General features: G+C 36.4%; 4 pseudogenes; 2 read left to right on the top strand and 2 right to left on the bottom strand.

Annotated features, from left to right (window-relative positions):
* Positions 1-3,803: 3,803 nt before the first annotated feature.
* Positions 3,804-7,022, bottom strand: LOC109098359 (annotated as a pseudogene).
* A 3,127-nt stretch (positions 7,023-10,149) lies between these two features.
* LOC109052324 lies at positions 10,150-12,418 on the top strand (annotated as a pseudogene).
* A 1,923-nt stretch (positions 12,419-14,341) lies between these two features.
* On the top strand, positions 14,342-16,011 carry LOC122146638 (annotated as a pseudogene).
* Positions 16,012-19,187: 3,176 nt separating this feature from the next.
* On the bottom strand, positions 19,188-23,422 carry LOC122146682 (annotated as a pseudogene).
* Positions 23,423-23,663: the final 241 nt, after the last annotated feature.

The raw sequence follows: 23,663 nt of genomic DNA, 5'->3' as shown, positions 1-23,663 counted from the left end.
TCAGCACATGTGGCTGCAGTTTATAATCAGTTAAAATGCTGTAATGAAACACAGTATTTTAGGTCAGTGTAAAAGGATATTCTGGTGAAGCAGCTGTTCTATGAGTTCTGTAGTTGTACCTGATCTCAGGCTTGAGTTTCACACACACACACACACACACACACACACACACACACACACACACACACACACACACACACACACACAGCTGGTTCATGGCACAATGTGGACCCTCGGTCACACGCCCCAGCGCTCCTGGATCTGGTGGAGCCACAGAGACACACAGCTTCCCACACTTCTGTATTCATCACATTAAATCACTCACACAATAGAAGTGTGTCGGTTCCCACAGGACTAATGTGGTTCCCAAACATTGAATCACCTTTGCTGTGTGTCACACAGAAGCTTTAATGATGATAGACTGTAATAATTGTTTTTCTGAAGTTAAAAATATACTATATACTATGCTCTGCAAGATTTAAAATTATAATTGAAGTCTGGGATTGGTTAAATCCATCATGGGTAAGCTAAATGATTTATTAAATTGATGCACATTTTGTTTGATTTAAAATAATTTAATAACTGCACAGATGTGCTTCATGTGACTTCAGTGACATGCATCAGGGAAGGCATTCATAAATTCAACCTTTGGGGTTTTAATACTAGGCCTATTTGTCCATCTGCTTATCATGTGAATAGACACACTTCTATTGTTGTGTGTGTGGGAAACTCTGGAGAACAGAGTCACAGTTCTAGTGTCATTAGCATCCTAAACCCCAACACAAGCTCAAGATTTGACAAACACACAAGGGAGTCCACACACTTCTGGATATTTACATACATGCATGAGCTTCATCTTCCAAACAGCTGATAAATACATCATTAATCCACGCCACTCCAGTCCATCAATTAACGTCTTATGAAGCCAAAAGCTGTGTGTTAGTAAGAAAAAACTCTATCATTAAGATGTTTTTAACTTTTAACTGTTGCTTCTGGCTACAATACGAGTCCATAATCCTTTAAAACACTTCCTCCAGTTAAAAAGTGGTCTGGTCTGAATCAGGAGAGAAATCTGCATGGATCAAAAACCATTTACAAGCAAAAACAGTACAAAACTTTTAAACAAATATGTGGGTGGATTTTGATGTGAGAGACAACAGGAGATTTTTCAATGAAGGATGTGTTATTATGGATTGTATATGCTTTAAAGTTATAATATTGTAATGATGGGTTTGTTTCTTATAAACATGCAGCTTTTGGCTTCACTAGTCATTAACTGATGGACTGGAGTGGTGTGGATTACTTGTGGATTATTGTGATGTTTTAATCAGCTGTTTGGACTCAGCTGTTCTGACGGCACCCATTCACTGCAGAGGATCCATTGCTGAGCAAGTGATGCAATGCTACATTTCTTTAAATCTATTCCGATTAACAAAATAATAATAATCATAATAATCTTGAATGTCCTGAGGGTGAGTAAATTTTCATCATTTTTTGGCTGAACTATTTCTTTAAGCCTTTAAAATTGTAGATTTACTTATTTGCCTTTGCATTTCATGTCTTTGAAATTCAATCATATACAGAATATAGAGACAGACATTGAATGTAAACCTTTGCTGAAATGTATAATTCTTTACATTTTTCATTGCTTTAAGACAGATTTCCAGAGCATATGTCCTGTGTCCTGTACATTTATTTCCAATAGCTGTGACTGCAGAATTCTTGAGTTGACCATCTTGTGGGAACTTGAAATGTCCTGTGTCCCCACATTCATAAAGATGAATATAAGTGACCTTACTGGCAGATGGCAGTGAGGAGAACATCCCATCGTTTCTCTCATCAACACACTATTGTTCAAGCATCTCAGGCTTCTGATTGGCTGAGAGGAGAGCGATGCGAGTATAAATGGAAGCTGAAGATGACAGATCCATGAGACACCAGCTCCTGTGAGGAACCTTTCACACTGAAGACCTTCGGTCAAAACTGAGCTTCAGCTTCAACACTCGGACCAACAGGAATCAGCATCAGTCATGGAGACCTACATGGACATGTCTTTCCAGAGCAGCATCAAGACTCAACATGTTCAACACGCAAGGTAGAAGAACTTCAGAAACTGGCAGATGCATAAAAAGCTTCAAACTAAAGCGTTATCTTCTAGTATTTTATTCATTTTTAATATTTTAAATGCACATGAACTGATGTGATTGTCTTGTTGTTTTCAGATGCGTTCTTACGTGTTTGGAGAGAAAGTGTGGCAACAGTTTGGAGAAGCTCAGGTGTGCTCTTGGAGAGTATCTTCAGAACGGCATCCACACCTCAGATCTTCTGGAGAGGGCCGTGTCTTTCATCACCCTCAAAAGAGTTTTACTTTCCCATGACGGCTACTCCAAATACTCCCGTGACATCCTGCGTCTTTTTCCTGATCACACAGAGGATGTAGCAGCGTTATGCTCTGAAGAATGAACATCACATGAGCATCAAGAACAAAACTCACACAAAAGACTCTTATGAGAAAGACTGAACATAAGAAGACTTAATATTCTTGAAAATCTCTCACTCTCATGCCTTTAACTTTGTATATGTAACTTTATGCCTTAATGATTTTTACATTTGAATTTATTTCTTGCTCGAAAGAAGAATATTTAAATATTTTTGTTTTCACAAATGCTCAGTTTTTATGCATTGTATGCATTGTTCTTGGCAGTTACACTGCGATATATTTTAACAATTGTGTTCATAAGTGAATTATACTTTATGCTGTTTTTTGTTTAGCATGAAAAGATTTAAAACCAAAACTCCTTTAATGGGAGTAAATGTTATTCTATTGTGATGCAACAATTACCTCGAGCCATATAATGGATAATGGCTTGAAAAGATAGAAAATAAAAGTAGATTTTTAATGCAATTTCCATTCATTGTCTTATTTGATGTGTATTATGAAGGTTTCCTGCTCTTTATCCAGTCCGATTGCTACATAAAAAATATACTAGCCTATGTGTTCAGTTTGTTTAGCATCTTTAAAGGATGAGACAGAATGTAATCATAATACAAAGTTCTCACAACAACACATTTCTATACAATCTTGAAATGTTTTTGCTTTGTAACTTAGTGTGTAACTTAGTGACTTAAATACACACACATTTTAAAATAAACACCGCAAAAATATCACTCAAGAACTATCCCATAAATGTTTCTTATGCTCAAATAGAGTTAAAAAAGCTTTTCAGCACATGTCCAAAAGCTATGATGCGACTACTTTACTAACTGGCGATTGGCTCGTTTATGGACCTAATGAGGCTCCGCCCATTTTCAGTGCTGTGTTTTGTGTTCGTGTGTATTTCTATGGTATTTCCGCAACTGAACTTCTGAAGGTGAGGTGGTTCAAATTTATGAATGAACCGCTAGTTTTAAAATCTTCCCGGTCTACTGACATTTGACATCCGCTTGGAACATTACAATGCTCAAGATGACTTTCAAGTAAATCAAGTAAATGCACTTCACTATCTAAATACTCTTCGACACTGAAGCTACAGAGCTTTCTCTGTCTTCTGGTGCTGTTTGCAATGTGCATCCTACTAATGGGCTAATTAATTAATGATACAGGTTAATAATGAGAGCCTTAAAAACCTTCAGTTTATAGAGTGAAATGTTGGGTGTGAGTGTTGAAGAAATTATTGTTATTGAATGTGTGTCATGAGAGTGTGTATTTTCGAATTGGATTTTGTGGGAAAACCTTGGAAAACAAAGTGAGATGGGGATTAAAGATATAGGCTAATGACATTAATAATCACAGATGTCAGACATTCAGATGATTGTTTTATTTCGCAGCAGAAATACATTCACTAAACTGCTTTAGTCTTTTAAAAAGTCAATAACCTTCACAGAAGGACACAAATGATGACATGATCAATTAAAATGACAAATTCCAACATGACAGAAATTAGTCGTGAGAATATAAACCTTCACAGAAGGAACAATGACAGCTGTATACAGTACAGGAAAAGATTCACAGAACGCTGAGAACCAACAAATGTTTACAAACCCTTAAAACAGGGTCAATCTGAATGTGATCTGCTATAGACCAAAGAGAAAAGATCAAATGTGAATCATAGAGTATATGAATTATTATCATCTCAGATGAAATCAAATATGGGCCCATTTTGAGCCACTTTATATAAACAGCACAGAATTATTAATGGAGCAAGATTCTTGCCATCCCATTCATATCAAAGAAATTAGAACATTTCACATAACATATCTCTCTTTATCAGCTTTTAGAACAAAGTATTTCTCAGATTATAAATGGCCTTTAAAATAATAAAGAAAATGTTTGCTTTACATCACATGAAGAATGTAAAAAAAATATGTAAAAGTCAGTGCTGTCTAATGCAGACGTCAGTAAATGTTCCCATCTGGAACTCTTGATATGAGATCTTCATAGAAGACTGAATCATCAGAGCACTTAACAGTGCAAATATCTCTTCCAAACAGGAACTCATGAAACACTTTTTCTCAAAAAGAGAAACTAAAAGCATAATAGTCCACTAAATCTAGTGTAGACCTTCAGTCTGAGTCTTTAAAGCTCTACCAAGGCCTCCAGATGGCGCTCTTGTTGAGATTCATGTCTTTGCTGAAGGTCTTCTGGTCTGGCAGGACACTTTTCCTCCTGTTCTGCTCACATGATGTCTGCAGCTTCTGGAAGTGCTTCAGCAGTCTTCTCTGGCTCTGTGTCTTCATCTCATCTTTGGACAGGAAGTGCACAATCTCACCGACACGCCTGGAGAAGCCTTGATTGACAGCATGTGAACTGGAATTGTGGCGTTGCAGGAAGTTGAGCGTCACCTCCAGGATATCTGCTTTCTCCAGCTTGGAATCAGGCTGCTGCTTGAGGAACTCTGGAGCCAGAAGACACTTGAGCTGCTCGATGCTGCTGTTGATACGATCTCATGTGTATCTTCTCCAGCTTTCTCAGCTGCAAATGAAGACAGAAAAGCATCAGAAAAGTGGTCTCTGAATAAACCAGTGATTGAGAAGAGCGGTGAAAGCTGCTGCAGTAATGCTGCTGTAAGTAGGATGTGAATGTACCTTGTTGTTGAGAGGGAGAAGCTCCTTTGAGATGATTGTAGGTGTCATGTCTGGATCTCTGTGCTGTACATCTCTCTGTTCAGAGTGAGTCTGATTTGCACTGGTTGCAGCTCCTCTATTTATACTCCCAAATCTCCATATGAATGTGTGAGGCTTGAGCTTGTTGGAGTTTCTCACAGTTTGGAGCCAATGGAAGAGCTCAGACAGACAATGAGGGATGTGGACCGCCACATGCTCAATGACACATACAGCTGCTTTCTAACAGCTCTTTAAACTGTCTGCTGTCACACACTCCTGGATCTGGTGGAGCCACAGAGACACACAGATTCACACACATTTATATTCATCACATTAAATCTCTCACACAATAGAAGTGTGTCGGTTCTCACAGGACTAACTGGACTCCCAAAGGCTCAATCATCTGTGTTGTGTGACGCACAGGACCATTTATAATTGTTTTATAGCTGAACTGGAGAAAAAAAAAATAATAATAAAAACGATGTAAGGGTGCATAAGATTCTATAACACTATATATATAGTACATATATTTATATCAGTTGACATGGATTAGAAGTGTTGATAAACTTTCACAGAATAACTAAATCATTTTGAATTCCATGGGAAATGCTTGTGCATCAAAACTACTTAGGGTTTAAATCCCTGGGGTTTAAATAGCATTTGTCCATCTGCTTATCATGTGAATAGACACACTTCTATTGTTGTGTGTGTGGGAAACTCTGGAGAACAGAGTCACAGTTCTAGTGTCATTAGCATCCTAAACCCCAACACAAGCTCAAGATTTGACAAACACACTTCTGGATATTAAATTTAGTGCTTACTTCAAAATTGTTGTTTTTTTCTTGCAAAATCACACCCATTTAATATTATCTATAAAAGGTTAGTTACCATTAAAACAGTTTCCAAAACTGAAAAGGATTTTTTGTGTAATTTAAGTTCTCCTGTATTGCCAATATTTTACCCTTTTGTGCAATGGCGTTAAATTTATGTGAATAGAAATGAAAGTGTTTTATTTTATTTTTTTTTGCATTATCAGCTAGTCAGGAGGTTTACCTCCAGATGGTTGGTGACGTCCGGTTGATCGCTGAGTCTTCAGCGTCACTAAAGCTCCATTCAGGACTCGGATGCTTTTGTGCTCCATTGATGTGAACACAGAGAGTCAGTGTGGGAACCTCACATGAGCTCAACTCACACTGACCAGCACAAACACACACACTGGAGTCCTGGAGTCTAAGACAATGGAGACAATGACTTCTGAATTCCAGCGCACAACACTAAAGCTTTAGATACAAATATATTCACATCTGTACATGCACCTAGTAAAACACATTTTGAAATCACACTTTTCATTTAAATTGCAAGAGCACTGTTTTCTATCAAGTCATGTGATTTCAGTAAACAGTAATGATTTCAAAACATTTCGATATTTCAATGGTTCTCCCCTAAAGGGTGATCTCAGTGCATCCATGAACCAGTGTATATAGTTTTCTTTATGGTACCTGAGTAGTTAAGTCTTCCATAACAAGTTACAAATTAATAAAATAACTCATACACACACTTTATGTTTGCTGGCATTTGATAATATGCAGTTTGCATTTAATATATTACATTTTCAAGGAAATATTTGCAATTGGTTTGTAAAAAGTGTGTTTTATGCATGTTTGGGATGAGTTTTCATTTCATTCATACTGTTTTGCCAGCATGTGCCATTTCAAGGATTTCAAAACAATAAATCATTTTGTGAAGCAATTGTTTCAGTTGATTCTGTTCACTAAAATCTGAACTCCCTCAGAATTTACAAAGCTCTGTTCTGTAAAATCTGAGGATCCATTAGACTCAATTAATTCAAATTAAGTGAATATTGACATCTGTGATTATTAATCAGTTCACGAGTTCACTTCATCATCTCTTGTTGCCATGGTGATATGAATTTGATCATAATTCTGAACTTTATATTCATCAGATTTATTAAATTGTTTCCACTCTAAAAATGCCAAGCAAAACTTTTTTATTTATTTTTTTTATCTGCCATGGATCAAGAAACCCTCACCAAACAGAAGACTGCAATGTAAATTGTAGTAAATAGCTTATTTTATTTTGGACAAAATCATCCTTTTGTATGGCTTGAGATCCTCATCATGAATAATCAGATTGTTGTTGAATCACAATATTTATATAGAACAACATTTACTCCCATTAAAGGAGTTCTGGTTTAAATTTCCTCATGCATTTTAAATGAAAAGCAGCATAAAGTATCATTCACTTAACACACATATTAAAATATTTTGCAGTGTAACTGCCAAGAATAATGCATATAATGCATAAAATGAGCATTTGTGAAAACAAAAATACAAAAATATTCTTTTGAGCAAGAAATATAAATCCACAGGAGAACAATAAATGTTACATTTAAGGTATTATAGTTCAAGATTTTCAGAAACCGTAAACTCTATGTGTTTATGTTCAGTCTTTTGTGTGAGTTTTGTTCTTGATGCTCATGTGATGTTCATTCTTCAGAGCATAACGCTGCTACATCCTCTGTGTGATCAGGAAAAAGACGCAGGATGTCACGGGAGTATTTGGAGTAGCCGTCATGGGAAAGTAAAACTCTTTTTGAGGGTGATGAAAGACACGGCCCTCTCCAGAAGATCTGAGGTGTGGATGCCGTTCTGAAGATACTCTCCAAGAGCACACCTGAGCTTCTCCAAACTGTTGCCACACTTTCTCTCCAAACACGTAAGAACGCATCTGAAAACAAGAAGACAATCATGTCAGTTCATGTGTATTTAAAAATATTAAAAATTAATAAAATACTAGAAGATAACGCTTTAGTTTGAAGCTTTTTATGCATCTGCCAGTTTCTGAAGTTCTTCTACCTTGCGTGTTGAACATGTTGAGTCTTGATGCTGCTCTGGAAAGACATGTCCATGTAGGTCTCCATGACTGATGCTGATTCCTGTTGGTCCGAGTGTTGAAGCTGAAGCTCAGTTTTGACCGAAGGTCTTCAGTGTGAAAGGTTCCTCACAGGAGCTGGTGTCTCATGGATCTGTCATCTTCAGCTTCCATTTATACTCACATCGCTCTCCTCTCAGCCAATCAGAAGCCTGAGATGTTCGAACAATAGTGTGTTGATGAGAGAATCGGTGGGATGTTCTCCTCACTGCCATCTGCCAGTAAGGTCACTTATATTCATCTTTATGAATGTGGGGACACAGGACATTTCAAGTTCCCACAAGATGGTCAACTCAAAATATGAAAGTCAGAGACGACTGTTAGACACAGTTACATACATATTTTTACACATATATTTATATATTCTTTTATAAAATTTATGATTGATATGCATACATAAAATGTAAATATGTATTTAAAATTTTTAAAAAATCTACAACTGAAACAATCACAGTAATGCATTCTGAAGGTCTATGATCTTAAGTCTGGTTAGTCCTGTAAGAACTGACACACTTCTATTGTGTGAGTGATTTAATGTGATGAATACAGAAGTGTGGGAAGCTGTGTGTCTCTGTGGCTCCACCAGATCCAGGAGTGTGTGACAGCAGACAGTTTAAAGAGCTGTTAGAAAGCAGCATGTGGCAGCCCACATCCCTCACAGTTTTTACTAGAGGAAAATTGTACAGTAGGCTACCACTGTATCTGATTTAAATCCAAGGGACAATTGAACTCAACTAAGAGACCAGAGGTCAGAGGTCCCATCAATGGATACATTTGAACTACATTCGTTGATATTATAAGTCCAAAATGAAAAAAGAAGAAGAAGAATCAAATGTTTTATTTAAAGAAAAAAAAAATTCAGTTTCATGTAAAAAGTCAACAAATCTTGAGCATCAGAGGCGTGAGAAAGCTTGTGAGGAGTCTGTCCTGCATTAAGGCTCATTATCATGTGAATAGACACACTTCTATTGTTGTGTGTGTGGGAAACTCTGGAGAACAGAGTCACAGTTCTAGTGTCATTAGCATCCTAAACCCCAACACAAGCTCAAGATTTGACAAACACACAAGGGAGTCCACACACTTCTGGATATTTACATACATGAGCTTGATGAGCTGGTTTCATGATGTCACTGATGATGATGTCATCAGCACAGCAGTATGAACAGAATTCCTGCACTATCATGGTTTATTTTCCTTTATGTATCATGAGCTTTTAAAGTGACTAAACTTTTGCATCAGGCACTCGAGGACTTTTTGTCATTTAAATATAAACATGACTCATAAATGTAACTAAAATCTTATTTGCTGAAAAAACAAAACAAATAAAAAAGTGATGTTTTGCATATAACAATAAATTTAATATGCAGAAAAAATGACATATTTTTGCATATTCTCATTCTGAGCTGAAGGTGTTTGATAACTCACAAGTCAGGACATGTTGCTGTTCATCAGGAGGTTTCCTCCAGATGGTTGGTGACGTCTGGTTGAGTCTTCAGCGTCACTAAAGCTCCATTCAGGACTCGGATGCTTTTGTGCTCCGTTGATGTGAACACAGAGAGTCAGTGTGGGAACCTCACATGAGCTCAACTCACACTGACCAGCACAAACACACACACATCTGCTTCATCTGGAGTCCATCATGTGTGTGTGACATCACTGCAGCAATAATAATGCTGAATATCGTGAATTATGACACTAAATATCTGACTTGAAATGTTGTTCTTTATGCACAAACACATAAATAAATCCATATGTATCCAAATAATACTGTAACAACTTGACTTGGCATAGAAGATTATTTTATATAGTTTTATAAACAGAATATATTATACTATTTTAGTTTGATATTACACAATGGAATGCAAATAAAAAAACAAACACTTTTTTGTATAAAGTACGCAGTAATTCAGATCACATGTGTAAGAATGCTGTGGCTTTGATATCATCATGTGCACAGTGACGTAAGTGTGCTCACTGACTCCACGTGTTTCTAGTAATGATGAGCGTGTGCTGCTTCAGTGACATTGATGTGAACATGAGCTCTCAGCACTTTCCCAGAGTCACCCTCCACCTGCTCCTTTGAGCCCCTGATGGAGGATCATTGAGCATGTGGCGGCCCACATCCCTCATTGTCTGTCTGAGCTCTTCCATTGGCTCCAAACTGTGAGAAACTCCAACAAGCTCAAGCCTCACACATTCATATGGAGATTTGGGAGTATTAATAGAGGAGCTGCAGCCAGTGCAAATCAGACTCACTCTGAACAGAGAGATGTACAGCACAGAGATCCAGACATGACACCTACAATCATCTCAAAGGAGCTTCTCCCTCTCAACAACAAGGTACATTCACATCCTACTTACAGCAGCATTACTGCAGCAGCTTTCACGGCTCTTCTCAGTCACTGGTTTATTCGAAGACCACTTTTCTGATGCTTTTCTGTTTTCATTTGCAGCTGAGAAAGCTGGAGAAGATGCGCATGAGATCGTATCAACAGCAGCATCGAGCAGCTCAAGTGTCTTCTGGCTCCAGAGTTCCTCAAGCAGCAGCCTGATTCCAAGCTGGAGAAAGCAGATATCCTGGAGGTGACGCTCAACTTCCTGCAACGCCACAATTCCAGTTCACATGCTGTCAATCAAGACTTCTCCAGGCATGTCGGTGAGATTGTGCACTTCCTGCCCAAAGATGAGATGAAGACACAGAGCCAGAGAAGACTGCTGAAGCACTTCCAGAAGCTGCAGACATCATGTGAGCAGAACAGGAGGGAAAGTGTCCTGCCAGACCAGAAGACCTTCAGCAAAGACATGAATGTCAACAAGAGCGCCATCTGGAGGCCTTGGTAGAGCCTTAAAGACTCAGACTGAAGGTCTACACTAGATTTAGTGGACCATTATGCTTTTAGTTTCTGTTTTTGAGAAAAAGTGTTTCATGAGTTCCTGTTTGGAAGAGATATTTGCACTGTTAAGTGCTCTGATGATTCAATCTTCTATGAAGATTTCACTTCAAGTTCCAGATGGGAACATTTACTGACGTCTGTATCAGACAACATTGACTTTTACAATCTTAATGTGATATGAGGGAAACTCTTCATCACTTTAAAGGACATTTATAAACTGAAAACAGACTCAAGCTTTGTTCTAAGAGCTGATAAAGACTGTTAACACAGCAAATTTTATATGAAATGTTATAATTTCTTGATATTAATTGATGGCAAGAAATCTTGCTTCATTGTTAATTCTGTGCTGTTTGTATGAAGTGGCTCAGATTGGGCTCATATTTGATTTCCTATGATCATCATACAGAGGCGTCATGATTCATATTTGATCTTTTACTCTGATGGGAGTATACTGACATCTATATTAGACAACATTTAATTTTCTTCATGTGATGTGAAGGACAAACTTTCTTTACTTGTATTATTGTCCCATTTCAGCACTGGCAGACTAAATTAATTTATCTAAATAGCTTTCCCTGAAAGTCTCATATGCTGGATATTTATACAATAATTTGACCACATACAATATAGTATATAACAAACTATGATTTTCCTGTTTTTGGGAAATTCTTTAATGTATTGTTAAATACTCATTTTCATCTTCAGTGAAGACTTTCTATGAATGAACCTGTGATTGATTGATTGATTTATTAAATCTTTAATCTGGACTTGCTTTAATATAAGCGAGTTTTGCTGTTTTTATTTTACATCTCAGAAATATTTTTCATTCTTTGAAAAGTTCTGTGATTGTTAAAGTTCTGTCATGTTTGATATTGTACTTTTGATGTTTAACAGTCACTATGTGACTCTTCTGAAAAGCAGTGATTTCTTAATTATCATTATTCTCTTTGTGAGAAATGTTTGTTTAATCATAAACAATGCTTAAGTTTTGTGTTGAATATGTTGATGTGTCTTTTGAAAAGACTGTTATGATGTTTAAACTCTGTTCTGTTGAGAGCACAAATGTATTTTGGAGGTTCCCTGAGCACATGTTGTGATATATTATCACTAAATGATGTCATTTCCTCAATGACAAAACAATTATTTGTGAAAATAAAATAATTTGACCTTATTTCTGTCTCTGCATTTTGCCATTTTTTTCTTTACATGTAGACAAAAAATATGTTGATTGGTGTTTTATTACGGTTCTGTCTCTTTCCCCTCTTTGCTAGCAAACTCTTCCATTCGTGGTTCATGTGTTGTGACTTCAAATTACTTCAACTAGTCTGAACTGCTTTCCTTTATTGACGGATATGACGTAAACACGCAAGGACAAATGACATTCAAATGGTCCCTACGCAGTGATCACTGCTGCCTACCCATTGAAGGTTACATAAAGTTATTTTCACTTGAAAAATGCGTTTATATAAGACACAATAAAATACAGACGAAACTTGAGTTTGGAGTGTGATTGCATAATATAATTAAAATGTTTTATAAAGTTACAAATTACCATACTTTCATTAGTATACGTGTATATTATATCCATGTGTATATCTTTAAAATATTTTTTATCATCAATATTAATTCACATACTTTATGCTGTAAATTGAGAGTGATGTAAATGTCTGTTGCAATGTTTGATATGTAAACAAACGTGATTTGGTTATATTTGATGTGTCGTCTTATAAAATGTAACCCATAATCATGATATTGGCATTGTAACTGTTGTATTTATTATAGTGAAAATGAAACCTCGGGGACTTAACAAATATTATGAATATATATTGTTTTGAATCAATATTTTCTGCCCATATATATTTGGTGAGAAGCCGGCAGGGTTTACCTTGCACTTAAATTATATATTTATACATTCATATATAAATACGTAGATATCTCATGAAGATTAGATCATCGTTCTCATCAAATTTAGTTGTAGGTCTACTAAAGTTAAAGCGTCAGTGAGAGGCACGTGTATAATGTGTAAATGAAGTGAATGAATAAAGCGAGATACAAACTCACAAAAATATAACTTTATACTTTTTCAACTTCATGCACTGTTATTTTAAGTCCAAAATGAAATCAACAGTTTTATTTTAAAAAAGTAGTCTTCAGATTCATGTAAAAATGTATGTTTATTTCAACAAATCTTCAGCATCAGAGGCGTGAGAAAGCTTGTAGGGAGTCTGTCCTGCATTAAGGCTCATTATCATGTGAATAGACACACTTCTATTGTTGTGTGTGTGGGAAACTCTGGAGAACAGAGTCACAGTTCTAGTGTCGTTAGCATCCTAAACCCCAACACAAGCTCAAGATTTGACAAACACACAAGGGAGTCCACACACTTCTGGATATTTACATACAGGAGCTTGACAAGCTGGTTTCATGATGTCACTGATGATGATGTCATCAGCACAGCAGTATGAACAGAATTCCTGCACTATCATGGTTTATTTTCCTTTATGCATCATGAGCTTTTAAAGTGACTAAACTTTTGCATCAGATGTTTAAAACACTTTTGTCATCTACACAAAGATGTCTACTTCTATCTAAAATCTTATTTGTTGAAAAAAAAGTGATGTTTTGCATATAACAATAAATTTAATATGCAGAAAAATGAAATATTTTTGCATATTCTCATTGCATGAAAATAATTCTGATCAGAAGGTGTTTGATAACTCACAAGTCAGGACATGTTGCTGTTCATCAGGAGGGTTTCCTCCAGATGGTTGGTGACGTCCGGCTGAGTCTTCAGCGTCACTAAAGCTCCATTCAGGACTCGGATGCTTTTGTGCTCCATTGATGTGAACACAGAGAGTCAGTGTGAGAACCTCACATGAGCTCAACTCACACTGACCAGCACAAACACACACACATCTGCTTCATCTGGAGTCCATCATGTGTGTGTGACGTCACTGCAGCAATGATAATGCTGAATATCATGAATTATGACACTAAATATCTGCACTTACTTCTGTGAGAAGACTTAGAATGCTGATCTTTATGTGTAAACAGAATAATAAATCAATATGTATTCAAATAATATGGTAACAACTTGACTTGGCATAGAAGATTATTTTATAGTTTTATAAACAGAATATATTCTAATATATTATCCTTATAAAAAACTCAGGAGTGCAAGCTTTGTATAAAGTACACAGTAATTCAGATCACATGTTTAAGAATGCCATGACTTTGATATCATCATGTGCACAGTGACGTAAGTGTGCTCACTGACTCCACGTGTTTCTAGTAATGATGAGCGTGTGCTGCTTCAGTGACATTGATGTGAACATGAGCTCTCAGCACTTTCCCAGAGTCACCCTCCACCTGCTCCTTTGAGCCCCTGATGGAGGATCATTGAGCATGTGGCGGCCCACATCCCTCATTGTCTGTCTGAGCTCTTTCATTGGCTCCAAACTGTGAGAAACTCCAACAAGCTCAAGCCTCACACATTCATATGGAGATTTGGGAGTATAAATAGAGGAGCTGCAGCCAGTGCAAATCAGACTCACTCTGAACAGAGAGATGTACAGCACAGAGATCCAGACATGACACCTACAATCATCTCAAAGGAGCTTCTCCCTCTCAACAACAAGGTACATTTCACATCCTACTTACAGCAGCATTACTGCAGCAGCTTTCACCGCTATTCTCAATCACTGGTTTATTCCAAGACCACTTTTCTGATGCTTTTCTGTCTTCACTTGCAGCTGAGAAAGCTGGAGAAGATACACATGAGATGGTATCAACAGCAGCATCGAGCAGCTCAAGTGTCTTCTGGCTCCAGAGTTCCTCAAGCAGCAGCCTGATTCCAAGCTGGAGAAAGCAGATATCCTGGAGGTGACGCTCAACTTCCTGCAACGCCACAATTCCAGTTCACATGCTGTCAATCAAGGCTTCTCCAGGCGTGTCGGTGAGATTGTGCACTTCCTGTCCAAAGATGAGATGAAGACACAGAGCCAGAGAAGATTGCTGAAGCACTTCCAGAAGCTGCAGACATCATGTGAGCAGAACAGGAGGGAAAGTGTCCTGCCAGACCAGAAGACCTTCAGCAAAGACATGAATCTCAACAAGAGCGGCATCTGGAGGCCTTGGTAGAGCCTTAAAGACTCAGACTGAAGGTCTACACTAGATTTAGTGGACCATTATGCTTTTAGTTTCTCTTTTTGAAAAGTGTTTAACTAGTTCCAGTTTGAAAGATGATTCTGATGATTCGATCTTCTATGAAGTCTTCACTTCAAGTTCCAGATGGGAACATTTACTGACGTCTGTATTAGACACCACTGACTTTAAGATACATCTGTATGTGATGTGAAGGAAATCCCCTGACGATTCAGTCTTCTATGAAGACTTATTTTTTCTCTTTTTGAGAAAATGTCCTTTAACTATGTTTAGTTTAAAATATAGCTTGCATTGGAAAATACCATAATGACACACTATTTTCTGCAGGTCCTTAGACTTATTAGTCTAAAAGTGCATTAAAATGGGTATAATTTGAGAAAATGCTTTTGGTATAATTTTCACCTTTGAGGTGATGCATTATGTGACTGTAAAGTCAAATCAGCTTTATTTTTGTTTCATTTTGAAATACTGTTCCTTTATTTGCAAATGGCAAAAAGCATTTATTGATCATTTTGATCATATTTATTGTTTGGCAAAATGATACCTGTATCAGTATGTCACTCTCCTCTATGAGGATTTGCTACAAATGAAATTTCATTTTTATAATTCTGAAAAGAATCCCTCCACGAGGCTTAATGTAAAACTCTTACCTGCATTGATTAAGTATCTATATATGCACACTCTGTATATGTTACTGTGTTTACATTATTGTAAATCTGCTGATATTATGTGTTTTGGACACATTTATTGTCATTTTTGATGCGATCAATGTCCTCCAGAGGGCGTTTCTCTGCTTAGAGCTTCAGTTTAATGAAGCAGCTTGTATTGAAACAAATGCTTTCAACAGTGAAAGTAATGTGTATGAGAAATATTTTCTATAAGAAAAATAAACAAAGCTCAACTCTACTACTGTATATGGTTTCCTTTATTTTAGCATCAGTGAATAAAATCATGTTTAGAGGTAGAAACTAAAATGCCTCAATGTGTTTAAACACTAAATTTACACTTAGTGCTTGAAAGACATTACATTAGATAACAAAATTTCAAGTGTTTGTATCAGACATTCATACTGTAAGTGTGATGTAAGAGTTCAAATACTGTTAGTAGCTACTGAATGTTTGGTAAATACTGAAACAAACAGCCCTTATTTACATATTTAAGCTTTACTTAAACTACACAATGAATGTGTTGTTCAGTAGACAGACATCTATTGTGTAATTGAATTGAGTGAATGAATAGTGAGAAACAAACCCTCGGAGACAATAGAGCTCAACTAGAGAACAGGGGTCAAAGCTCAGTGACCTCATTTGAAACTTTTATTGTTCCAACGTGGTGCTCTATTCCTTCAACTTTCATTCATATGCATAGATTTCCAAAATTTTGGCATTATTAGGAGGTTTGCAGAAAGAGCATTATGAACACTAATACTATTTATTTGATTTTTTTCTTTTTTTTTACATCTGAAAATACAGAAACATATAGAATGTGGTTTCTTTGCAGTCTTCTATAGTAATTTATTATTTTGTATCTTTTTTATGTTAAGTATTATTGAACTATTTTTGAAACATTTTGAATTCACTTCTATTTGGGACTATATATATATATATTCATGTTTCAGGGTTGAATGTTATAGATTGGTTGTTAAAAAAGTTAAACCTTGATATTTTTATTTAAATTAGAGCACACTTTATGTCAAATTAAATCCATATGAATATTTGTAAACTGATATTTCTAATGAAAAATTATTTGTATTTGTACAAGTTATTTAGCATTACGCACTAAACAAAGTTAAATTGATCATCAAATGTGACAAAACATACTATTCTGTGAATTATACAGTATCATTGTAAAATGCAAACACACAAGTTAAAAACTGCTTTTAACTTCAGTTCTGTTAGTGTCACTTAAAGATCCACAAATGTCTCTGTATCTGCACATACAGATACGTCACATACGTCAACATGCAGTCAATGGGGTTTTATCTGTATTAGATGACAAGCATTCAACAGCTTCCCGAGGGAATTTTTATTATAGGATCAAGCTGTTATTAGCATCTGAATAGGCACATGTCTATTGTTCAGTGTGGGAAAGCTCTGGTCCCCAGAATCACAGCTCAGTGTCATTAGCATCCCAAAACCCGCAATAAAACTCTAGATTTTGTGACTCTGAAATGAGAGAAAACAGCCCTGCTCTCATCCATATCAAAGCTTTAAAAACCCAGTCAGTTTTTGAAAATTTAAGTTACATTTTTTTTTTTTAATTGACCAGTCAGTCTGGAGCTTTAAAAACACTGAAATTTCACAAATGTTTTACTATCTACAACCTACAAAGTCACAAATAGAAATGTCAGTTTAACACAAGCAAAACATTAGAAAAATCCCTCAAATTCCACAATCAATCAATCACTCAGTGCCATTTAAGCCACATTCATTCCCAAAAGTATTTTTATTTTACATAACAATAAGCAAAATGATTAATTCTAACTCTTAACCGTTGCTTTCTGTTCAAATATGAGTCCATAATCCATAAATACGCTTCCTCCAGTGAAAAAGTCTCCTGTTGTTTCTCACATCAAAATCCACAGACATATTTGTTTAGAACTATTTTGGACTGTTTGGCTTATAAACAGTGCTTGATCTGTGCAGATTTTTCTCCTGATTCAGACCAGACCATGGATAGAGGACTATTTTAGCCAGAAGCAACAGTTTGAAGTAAAAAAAAATAAATCCATAATGATGGATTTGTTTCTTACAGATACACATTTCTTTACTGATGGACTGGAGTTGTGTAGATTACTTGTGGATTATTGTGATTTTTTTATCAGCTGTTTGGACTCTAATTCTGACGGCACCCATTCACTGTAGAGCATCCATTGCTGAGCAAGTGATGCAATGCTACATTTCTACAAGTTTGTTCTCATGAAGATACAAACTCATTTATATCTTGGATAGCCTGAGGGTGAGTACATTTTCAGCAAAAACAATTATGTTTTCAGAAATATTACAAAAGGGGCTATTTTAACTCTTTACTTATTAAAAACAACTCAAGAACACTGTCCTGAGCAGCTTGATAAACAAACCTCAGGAATGATTAATGCTGGCTGATAACTGAATCATTCATGCATAATGAAAACAATCTGAAATACTCTAAATGAACAGACAAAGTCGCAGATTTTTTTTTTTGTTGATTGTTTTATTTCGCCACAGACTGATTGAAATACATTCAATAGCCTTTTTGTTTCATAACTTTAAAATGAATTCCTTCACAGAAGGAAACAACATTTCACTTACACAGTGAAAAGGTTTTTACAATGGTTTAAGAAATAAAAACGCTTACAAAAGGCAGTTTAGAAGCACAGTACATGGTACTGATAGAAAGATGAGGTATAACCTCTTGAAAAATAAATCCATGATCTTTTCAGATCTGCATATTATTTCCTCAGAAACACAAATACGAGCCCAGCTGGGTTTCAAATAAATCTCACTAAGATAGAAAACAATCATAAATATTAATTCCAAATATTGGACACTGACCAACTCTTGGCCAAACTTATAAAACATGAGTAACATTTTGATAATCTTTCAAATTTGAATGAAATTTAAAGACTTATTATAAACCCAAATTAAGGCACACTAATACAGGACAGTGACATACTGATACAAGTTTCATTTCATCATCATAAAACAACAAATATGATCAAAAAGATCAATAAATGATTTTTGCCAGTTGCAAAAAATGAAAAGTGTTTCAACATGAAACAAAAATAAAGCTGATTTGACTTTACAGTCACATTAATGCATCACCTCAAATGTGAAAATTATACCCCAAGGATATGAAAAATGCATTTTAATGCATTTTTAGACTAAGAAGTCCAATTAAACCTGCAGAGGCACAGTGTGCCATGATGGTATTTGAGCTAAAAATAGTTAAAGGACATTTTCTCAAAAAGAGAAAAATCTTCATAGAAGATTGAATCATCAGAGCACTTAACAGTGCAAATATCTCTTACAAACAGGAACTCATGAAACACTTTTTCTCAAAAACAGAAACTAAAAGCATAATGGTCCACTAAATCTAGTGTAGACCTTCAGTCTGAGTCTTTAAGGCTCTACCAAGGCCTCCGGATGGCGCTTGTTGACATTCATGTCTTTGCTGAAGGTCTTCTGGTCTGGCAGGACACTTTTCCTCCCTGTTCTGCTCACATGATGTCTGCAGCTTCTTGAAGTGCTTCAGCAGTCTTCTCTGGCTTTGTGTCTTCATCTCATCTTTGGACAGGAAGTGCACAATCTCACCGACACGCCTGGAGAAGCCTTGATTGACAGCATGTGAACTGGAATTGTGGCGTTGCAGGAAGTTGAGCGTCACCTCCAGGATATCTGCTTTCTCCAGTTGGAATCAGGCTGCTGCTTGAGGAACTCTAGAGCCAGAAGACACTTGAGCTGCTCGATGCTGCTGTTGATACAATCTCATGTGGATCTTCTCCAGCTTTCTCAGCTGCAAATGAAAACAGAAAAGCATCAGAAAAGTGGTCTTTGAATAAACCAGTGATTGAGAAGAGCGGTGAAAGCTGCTGCAGTAATGCTGCTGTAAGTAGGATGTGAATGTACCTTGTTGTTGAGAGGGAGAAGCTCCTTTGAGATGATTGTAGGTGTCATGTCTGGATCTCTGTGCTGTACCATCTCTCTGTTCAGAGTGAGTCTGATTTGCACTGGCTGCAGCTCCTCTATTTATACTCCCAAATCTCCATATGAATGTGTGAGGCTTGAGCTTGTTGAAGTTTCTCACAGTTTGGAGCCAATGGAAGAGCTCAGACAGAACAATGAGGGATGTGGGCCGCCACACTGCTCAATGATCCTCCATCAGGGGCTCAAAGGAGCAGGTGGAGGGTGACTCTGGGAAAGTGCTGAGAGCTCATGTTCACATCAATGTCACTGAAGCAGCACACGCTCATCATTACTAGAAACACGTGTGGAGAAGCTTTTGAAGAGCATCAGACAGCTCTATTTTTATCCATCATATTAAATGAAAAAAGTAAAAATATAAATATTATTTAAAAATTTTAAATTATTACTTAAAATTGGTCAAATATGATTAAAATATACATTTATTTATTTGTGAATGAATGAATGAATGAATGAATATGGTCACCTGGTTTTAGTTGGTCATACAGTATGTGTGTTGCACTTACACTGACAATAAACAGTCCTTTAAATATGTGTGCAGTGCCATAAAATGTATTTTCTATATGTTTACATATAATTGCATTTGTATATAAAGCTTTAGTGTTGTGCACTGGAATTCAGATGTCATTGTCTCTATTGTCTGAGACTCCAGGGCTCCAGATGTGTGTGTGTTTGTGCTGGTCAGTGTGAGTTGAGCTCATGTGAGGTTCCCACACTGACTCTCTGTGTTCACATCAATGGAGCACAAAAGCATCCGAGTCCTGAATGGAGCTTTAGTGATGCTGAAGACTCAGCGATCAACCGGACGTCACCAACCATCTGGAGGAAACCTCCTGATGAACAGCAACATGTCCTGACTTGTGAGTTATCAAACGCCTTCTGATCAGAATTATTCTCATGCAATGAGAATATACAAAAATATGAAATTTTTTCTGCATATTAAATTTATCATGGCATATGCAAAACATCAGTTTAGTCACTTTAAAAGCTCATGATGCATAAAGGAAAATAAACCGTGATAGTGCAGGAATTCTGTTCATACTGCTGTGCTGATGACATCATCATCAGTGACATCATGAAACCAGCTTGTCAAGCTCCTGTATGTAAATATCCCAGAAGTGTGTGGACTCCCTTGGGTGTTTGTCAAATCTGAGCTTGTGTTGGGGTTTAGGATGCTAATGACACTAAAACTGTGACCTCTGTTCTCCAGAGTTTCCCACACACACAACAATAGAAGTGTGTCTATTCACATGATAATGAGCCTTAATGCAGGACAGACTCCCTACAAGCTTTCTCACGCCTCTGATGCTGAAGATTTGCTGAAATAAACATACATTTTCACATGAATCTGAAGACTAATTTCTTAAAAAAAAATATGATTCAGTTCTTTTCATTTAGGACTTATAAAATCAGTGTACAAAGTTGAAAGTATAAAGTTAAAGTCCAATCCATTGATGTTGACCTCTGGTCTCTAGTCTCTTAGTTGAGTTCTTTTGTCTCTGAGGGTCTTTGAGTGAGTTCTGTTTCTCACGTTCTGTTCATTCACTAAATTCAATTACACAACAATAGATGTGTCCTACTGAAACCCACAGCAGGCACACGTCTCCAAATGATTACTGTCTTAAACTGATCAAACTGGCTGCTAGTGGCTTCTCTGGCACAAGTAATATGAATCAATTAGGAATCTGAAACACTTGCAACGTGATTTAAATAGTTGACAATCCTTTCTGTCTCTTTATATTTTGAAGATAAATGAATCCATATTTACTAAGAATAAAACTGCAATTAAAATATCTGGTCATTTATGGTTTCCTTTGATTAAAACTATTTAGATGATTAATATTTGAGTAATGAGAAAAATATATTTTTTTGTCACTTCAAGTAGTTTGCTGTAGAATAAATTTTTTAAATATTTCAGGACTTAATTGGCATAATTTCACGGTGGGATCTAATTTAAAAATCAAATAAATACAGTATCTGACCTCTTCTACATTTTAGAAACTCTTTTTTTATGAGTATTTCCACATAAAGAAAATATGTGCAAGAGAGTATAATCAAAAAATGTTACTGAAAACAAAAGGTCCAAGATTTTCTTTCTTCTTTTTTAATTCTTGCTGTACATACAATTATTCCATGAAGAACTTTTTTGTCAATCAAGTTTTTTGACAAAATGTTTTAATTTAGTTTGTGTAAGAATTATTAAGAAATACTGACAAAATTTTATATTTTATGACAAAACAGAATGCAACAGCAGAAAGTACATTTGACCTTGTTTTTATTATTTTGTCTCTTTTGTGATGACATGATTTCATCATGAAAGCAAATAAATTGGTGATAACATATCACAACATCTGCATTAAAAGATCTCCAAAAAACATTAAACACATATTGAAATTCACATCAAATAAATGTTATTAAACTTTACAAAAGTCATGTGACAAATGATTTACCACAAATCATTATTAACATTCCTCCACATGAGGGGTAAAAGTAAAGCACAACAGAAAGAGTTAATGCTTAATGTCAAGGTAATCAACAGTTAAAATATTCCATTAAACGAAAATATGACAACATGTTGACACACAGTCACACTCAACAGAAGTGAGTTATTTGCATTGCATGGCAGAAAAAAACACCGAACCACATTTAGATGTGATTCTATGATATGATTAAACGTCCTATGAGGACAACAGAGTGTTTATCATATTGACAAAATATTCAAAACCAGTTCCCAATGTGGGATATTTACCATTGTGTAATAAAAATGTAATTCGCCTTCACTGAAGGTGTATGCAAATGTATTCAACAATACACAATACATATCCAGGATTGGACACAAAACTGGATTCATAAAATCAAATCCAATTAAACTAAGTTGCACCTAACATAGATGTGTATTATAAAATCTGACTCAGATTAACAGTCTTTGTACATCAGAAAGAAATGTTGTGAACTAAAATGTGGTTCACATCCTCTGTGTCTAATATAGACTTGTTTTCCTTGTTTGCTTTCCTTCAGGTGTCGTTGCAGGATAAAATCAATGCATTTGCTGTGACTGTGAAGTGCAGCTGATAGAGGAACAGCCACTTTAACTCCATCAGATGTTTCAGCAACTGCTGAAGTAGATGCTTCTGCTGGGTATCACCTCCAGGATATCTGCTTTCTCCAGCTTGGAATCAGGCTGCTGCTTGAGGAACTCTGGAGCCAGAAGACACTTGAGCAGCTCGATGCTGCTGTTGATACCATCTCATGTTGTATCATCTTCTCCAGCTTTCTCAGCTGCAAATGAAGACAGAAAAGCATCAGAAAAGTGGTCTTGGAATAAACCAGTGACTGAGAAGAGCCGTGAAAGCTGCTGCAGTAATGCTGCTGTAAGTAGGATGTGAATGTACCTTGTTGTTGAGAGGGGAGAAGCTCCTTTGAGATGATTGTAGGTGTCATGTCTGGATCTCTGTGCTGTACATCTCTCTGTTCAGAGTGAGTCTGATTTGCACTGGCTGCAGCTCCTCTATTTATACTCCCAAATCTCCATATGAATGTGTGAGGCTTGAGCTTGTTGGAGTTTTCTCACAGTTTGGAGCCAATGGAAGAGCTCAGACAGACAATGAGGGATGTGGGCCGCCACATGCTCAATGATCCTCCATCAGGGGCTCACAAGGAGCAGGTGGAGGGTGACTCTGGGAAAGTGCTGAGAGCTCATGTTCACATCAATGTCACTTTAGCAATGTCATAACCAAACCCGTGCCATACTGAGATTTAATTTCCTCTAAAATAACACTGCATGCCTTCAGAAAAACAACACATCAGCATTTATCATTAAAATGTGCAATGTGATGGCATTTTTAAAAGAATTAAAATGCATGCATTC

This window comes from Cyprinus carpio, chromosome A11, assembly GCF_018340385.1.
Source record: "Cyprinus carpio isolate SPL01 chromosome A11, ASM1834038v1, whole genome shotgun sequence".
Classification (NCBI taxonomy): domain Eukaryota; kingdom Metazoa; phylum Chordata; class Actinopteri; order Cypriniformes; family Cyprinidae; genus Cyprinus; species Cyprinus carpio.
The sequence above is the reverse complement of the archived record's forward strand: the minus strand, read 5'-3'. Positions and strand labels throughout refer to the sequence as shown.